The sequence below is a fragment of the Mauremys mutica genome, unplaced genomic scaffold (genome assembly GCF_020497125.1).
Source record: "Mauremys mutica isolate MM-2020 ecotype Southern unplaced genomic scaffold, ASM2049712v1 Super-Scaffold_100101, whole genome shotgun sequence".
NCBI lineage: Eukaryota > Metazoa > Chordata > Testudines > Geoemydidae > Mauremys > Mauremys mutica.
The window spans coordinates 1,634,390-1,640,237 of NW_025423268.1; the positions used below are offsets into that span (position 1 = coordinate 1,634,390).

The 5,848-nt window shown below is 51.5% G+C and overlaps 3 non-coding genes across 3 annotated transcripts; all 3 read right to left on the reverse strand.

The window, feature by feature from the left end:
- Nucleotides 1-72, reverse strand: TRNAQ-CUG. The gene has a single exon. It is a non-coding gene; the product is annotated as a tRNA-Gln (tRNA).
- Nucleotides 73-4,092: 4,020 nt separating this feature from the next.
- TRNAR-CCU lies at nucleotides 4,093-4,165 on the reverse strand. The gene has a single exon. It is a non-coding gene; the product is annotated as a tRNA-Arg (tRNA).
- A 1,611-nt stretch (nucleotides 4,166-5,776) lies between these two features.
- Nucleotides 5,777-5,848, reverse strand: TRNAM-CAU. Its single transcript has one exon. It is a non-coding gene; the product is annotated as a tRNA-Met (tRNA).

A 5,848-nucleotide genomic window follows, 5' to 3' on the forward strand; every position in this document is an offset into this window, starting at 1 on the left:
AGGTCCCACTGAGATTTGAACTCAGACTGCAGGATTCAGAGTCCTGAGTGCTGCCCGTTACACCATGGGACCAGCTTGTGCTGCTTTCTCTGCACATCGGTGACTCTCACGGGGCTGGCTCGAGTGAGGGACTGTTAACCCCTTACTAAAACTTAGTGGGGGGTTTGGTTAGCTAGTTCCCAGCACCAATAGAAGGGGGAAGGGCCAATGGGAAATCAGGACCCTGAGACTGACAGTCCCCTGGGCAATGGGGAGAGGCCAAAGCTCCAAGTTAGCCGCACTGACAGGCCAGGCAGTGTAATGAGGGAGTCACCAGGCCAGGGGGTCCCATCCTCCGTGGGAGCTGGAACTGCCTGGGTCAGAGTGGGGCAGAGCTAAGGAGAGAGCAGGAGTCCGAGAAGAGCCAGGGAGCAGAGCTGGGCAGGTGTAGTGCCAGAAACTGCTCCCTGTAGGACTTTGCTACCTGCAGCAGTTACTGAGACCTGAGGTTGTTCTTATTTGCTGTCAATGGGGGTTGTACCATTTGACTGGAGAATAGCTAATATAGTTCCTATATTCAAGAAGGGGAAAAAAAGTGACCCGGGTAACTACAGGCCTGTTAGTTTAACATCTGTAGTATGCAAAGTCATGGAAAAAATTTTAAAGGAGAGAGTGGTTACGGACCTTGAGGCCGATGGCAACTGGGACAAATTACAGCATGGTTTTACGAAAGGTAGATCGTGCCAAACCAACCTGATCTCCTTCTTTGAGAAAGTAACAGATTTTTTTAGACAAGGGAAATGCGGTGGATCTAATATATCTTGATTTCAGTAAGGCGTTTGATACAGTACCGCATGAGGAATTACTGGTTAAATTGGGAAAGATGGGGATCAAAATGAAAATCCAGAGGTGGATAAGGAGCTGGTTAAAGGGGAGATTGCAGAGGGTCGTATTGAAGGGTGAACTGTCGGGTTGGAGGGGGGTTACCAGTGGAGTTCCTCAAGGTTCGGTTTTGGGTCCGATTTTATTTAATCTATTTATCGCTGACCTCGGAACCAAAAGTAGGAGTGGGCTGATAAAGTTTGCAGATGACACAAAGTTGGGAGGTATTGCCAATTCGGAAAAGGATCGGGATATCCTCCAGGGAGATTTGGATGACCTTGTAAACTGGAGTATTAGTAAATGAATGAAATTCAATAGTGAGAAGTGTAAGGTTATGCATTTAGGGATGACTAACAAGAACTTTAGTTATAAGTTGGGGACGCACCAGTTGGAAGTAACGGAGGAGGAGAAGGACCTAGGAGTCCTGATTGATCGTAGGATGACTATGAGTAGGCAATGTGATGTGGCCGTTAAAAAAGCTAATGCGGTCTTGGGATGCATTAGGCAAGGTATTTCTAGTAGAGATAAGGAGGTGCTAGTCCCGTTATATAAGGCATTGGTGAGACCTCATTTGGAGTATTGTGTGCAGTTTTGGTCTCCCATGTTTAAGAAGGATGAACTCGAACTGGAACGGGTACAAAGAAGGGCCACTAGAATGATCCGAGGAATGGAAAGCCTGTCGTATGAAAGGAGACTTGAGGAGCTCGGTTTGTTTTCCTTAACCAAAAGAAGGATAAGAGGAGATATGATTGTTCTCTTTAAATATATCAGAGGGATAAATACCAGGGAAGGAGAGGAATTATTTCAGCTCAGTGCGAATGTGGACACGAGGACAAACGGATACAAATTGTCAGTCAGGAAATTTAGGCTTGAAATTAGACGAAGGTTTCTAACCATCAGAGGAGTGCAATTCTGGAACAGCCTACCGAGGGATACAGTGGGGGCGAAGGACCTCCATGACTTTAAGATTAAGCTGGATAAGTTTATGGAGGGGGTGGTATGATAGGATAACGGGCTTAGTCAATAGGTCAATTAAGTGCCACACTGGTAATTAGTACAATGGGTCAATGATAGGATATTGTTAGCCTTTTTCTAGAGGGTATAGCTGGAGAGTCTTGCCCGCATGCTCGGGGTTCAGCTGACCGCCATATTTGGGGTCGGGAAGGAATTTTCCTCCAGGGTAGATTGGCAGTGGCCCTGGAGGTTTTTCGCCTTCCTCTGAAGCATGGGGCAGGGGTCGATTGCTTAAGGAGTGGGTGGATCGGCTTATGTGGCCTGCATCTTGCAGGAGGTCAGACTAGATGATCATAATGGTCCCTTCTGATCTTGAATTCTATGATTCTATGACTTGTCCTAATTGGCTAAAACTTGACAGTGGTGGGAGATGGAAGCATAAAGGCTTCATCCTTCAAACAACCCTGCCTGGTGTACATCTGTATCTATTACCTCTTAATACCGAATTGTAAAAAATAGAGTGAGGTCATTTAAACATCATTTATTTTGCAGCTTATTTACTGTGCTAACAATGTAGCACCCTGACACCGATACTTCTGCCCACGTGCCCTGTGGGTTGGATTCATTTTAGTGGGACACGGGACATGTGGAGGATAATTTAAACTCTTAATTTCCTTAGGGTTTCCCTTTAATATACTTCTATGCTGGTGCAATTTCTGACCATTGCACAACTATTGTATTTATTACAATAGCACAAGTAAGTCACACAAGTGACATAGTCTAGGGGCTTGGCTACACTTGCAAGTTAGAGCCCATTAAAGCAGCCCCGGGTGCCCTAACTCCTGAGGTGTCCACACTCGCAAGGCACATGGAGCGCCTGGGCTCTGTAGGTGGAGCGCTCCTGGTAATCCACCTCCATGAGAAGCATAAAGCTTGCTGAGCCCTGCTGAAATACCCGGGCATCACTGTGGATGACGTGTTGCATCACTGCACTGTGTTTGGCCTCAGGAAATGTCCCATAATCACCTGAAGTCAAGTGCCCACTCTGGTCATTGTTTTGAAATTGGCTGCAGGCATGCGGATATCCCCTTTCAAAGCTCTGTTTCTGACAGCCGGCTGCTTATCTGCTCTGGGACAAAGCAACCATTAGTGTGGAATGCTGCTGTTGTGAGTGTGTGTGAGGGGCGGTGGGGGTCTGCTGCTGTCCGAAAACACAAGACAGCATGCTGACACACTCTCAGCCCCCAAACACACTGTCGCTCCCCCCACGTACACACAACACACTCCCTGTCACACTCCACCCCGCCCCCCATTTGAAAAGCATGTTGCAGCCACTTGCACAATGGGATAGCTACCACATTGCACTGCTCTCTGTGGCATTGCCAGAGCTGCTAATGTGGCCACTCCAGTGCGCTTGCAGCTGTCAGTGTGAACACACGGCAGCGGTTTCCCTGCTGTGGTTTAACTCCCAGCGCTCTACCTCTGCAAGTGTAGCCAAGCCCTAAATTTCCCAAACCAACCGAACTCAGTAACTGCCCCCCACCACCACGTGCAGTGAGTAGGGGCACCGTGGAGCACACGCCGCACTTACTGGCACAGCCTTGTGCATGGTGGGGTGGCCACCTCCCCATTGATGAGACCTGGTCCCACCATCTCCGCGGAGCTCCAGTCTGCCCTGGTGCCATCCCTGTCTGTGTTGTCTTCTCTAGCAGTTGACTGGAAGGTGAGCACTGGCCGCATGCCATGTAGCCGTGTTGTCTCGAAGGGCGAAAGCAGGAGGAATGGTGCCTTCATAGCCTACCTAATATTCCATAACATAGTTAAAGAAAATATTTCTCAATGAATTCTCAGTAAAAGATCAGAAGCAGCCAGTGTCCGCATCAGTCTACGAGCATTGGTATTTTCTTGAAATTTGTCAGACCAACCTAACTAACACCTAACACACATTTGAAGTTCTTCTTTTCACACTGTTGGCTCATTCTCAGGTTCTGCTTTGCCTCCAGACAGATTCATTCTCTTTCAGGACGGCCTTGCTCTTTCTGTCTGTTTCACTCACTGAGGTGTCGGAGTAAACACTCCCCTTCCCTCTATTCTCAGACAAACACTAGTATTAAGTGTTTGCTACTGATGGGTCTAGAAAGCATTTGTCAAGTGGAAGATGCCATTTCTGGGGGATTGCTCCCAAGATCCAGTACTTTGGGTTCAAACGTCTCCCAGCTTCCTTGGGGAAAATAACACCAAGGCTTTGTTGCAACATACAAGAAGGAAGGAGTTTTTCATCCCAGATGGGACTTGAACCCACAATCTCTGGCTTAGGAAGCCAATGCCTTATCCATTAGGCCACTGGGGCCCTGAAGAGCAGGACAGGGAGGGATGGAAATTCCCTCTCATGATTTCACATTCCTCATTCATTCAGAAGCCAAATACCCCATTTAATCGCCTTACAGAAACGTCTGCATCCCCTGGCAGCGAGGCACCTGGGCAGGTCCCTGACAGAGCTGAGCACCACCTTTCTGCCAGCCATCTTTAGAGAAGAACCCCACCCTAGAGTCACCGCTCCCTCCTTCAGCAACTCCACAGCTGTGGCTCTGAGTGGCAGTAGGATGATTAGGGGGTGAATCCGGGGCTGGAAGGGGGGTAAGGTCGGCCTGTAAGGAGTAACCAGGTGGGGCAGACCCAGAGGGAGGCTGTGGGCTGCTGGTTGGTTGTTGGGATCCGAGCTCTAGATCAAAGCTGCACAGTGACCTGACACCCAGGGTTATAGGGCCGACATAGTGACCCCCCTTACTGGCCTCGGTGAGCCCCAAACCCTTGTTACTAAGGGCACTGAGGAGTCTCTGTCCATTAATAACTTCTGGGAGCTCCCCAGCAGGGTGCGGGCGTCAGCCGCCTCCTGCCACACAGGTCAGACTCTTGGTGCTGTGCCAGCCGCCCCCTCGCTTGCAGGCCCAGTGAAGGAAGCAGGAGGCCTGGTGCTGGCAGAAAAGGGTTTTGATTAATCGACCTCTGTGTTATGGGCACAGGACGCTTCCACTGTGTCCCTCTGCTGGCTTTTCTTCAGCAGCGCCTAGCGGCCCTGGCTCCAGGCTAGTGCCTGGTGAGCTCTGGCACTGGCAGGAAGCGCTGGTAGGTGTCTCTGTGGTATCATGAGTCAGTGAGTTCATCTGTTAATGGAAAGGAGGGGGGGTTATGCTCCCCCAGGGATGCCACTGAAGGCTCCTCGTGGGCTCCTCAAGGTCTGCTGGGAGCCGTGATGTTCCCCTTTTGCCGCCTTGAAGGCTCCCTCCTGGACACAGTGGGTTCACCTGCTGCCTACAAGAGTGTGGGGGCTGTGCTGCAAAAGCCCATCTCCCAGCAGCCGTGCCGGAGGCTCAGACTTAATCCTCAAGGCCGAGCACAAAAACTTTCAGCCGGGAACATTTCGCTCCCTTCCCGCCTCCGCCCAAGCAGCATGGGAGAAGCGGACGAGACACGCCGGCTCAAAGACGCCTCCCTCCCACTTCCCTGCACGCTGTGCAAAGCTCTTGGCCCGCCTCATGCCTCGTCAGGAAAGCATGGCCATGCTGCCCAAGCCTGAGTCATGTCCGCAGCCTGGCCCGCCCCGCCCCGCCCTGGCTGACGGCGCGCAGAGCCACGCGAGTCAATGGCAGGTCGAGTTGGGAGCCTCGGCTCTTTCCCCTGACAGCCACACACACAGCACTGCCTAGCGCCCCCAGAGCCTCCCTCGTGTTCTCCCGCAGCAGCCGCCTGCCGGTGTGGGTGGGAAAAGGGGATCAGGAAGCACTGCAGCCTCATTCCGGGACAGGAGGCCCTCGCCATGCCCAGGCCTGCCTCTTGCCTTCAGCCCAGGCAGCTCCCTGGCAGGCCACCGCCTCAGCCACCTCTTGCCTCATGGCCTAGGCTCTCGGTGCTGTGCTAGTCACCGCCTCGCTGGAAGGCCCAGAGGGAAAAGGATCAAGTGTAGCAGAGGATGGTTTTGATCCATCGACCTCTGGGTTATGGGCCCAGCACGCTCCCACTGCGCCACTCTGCT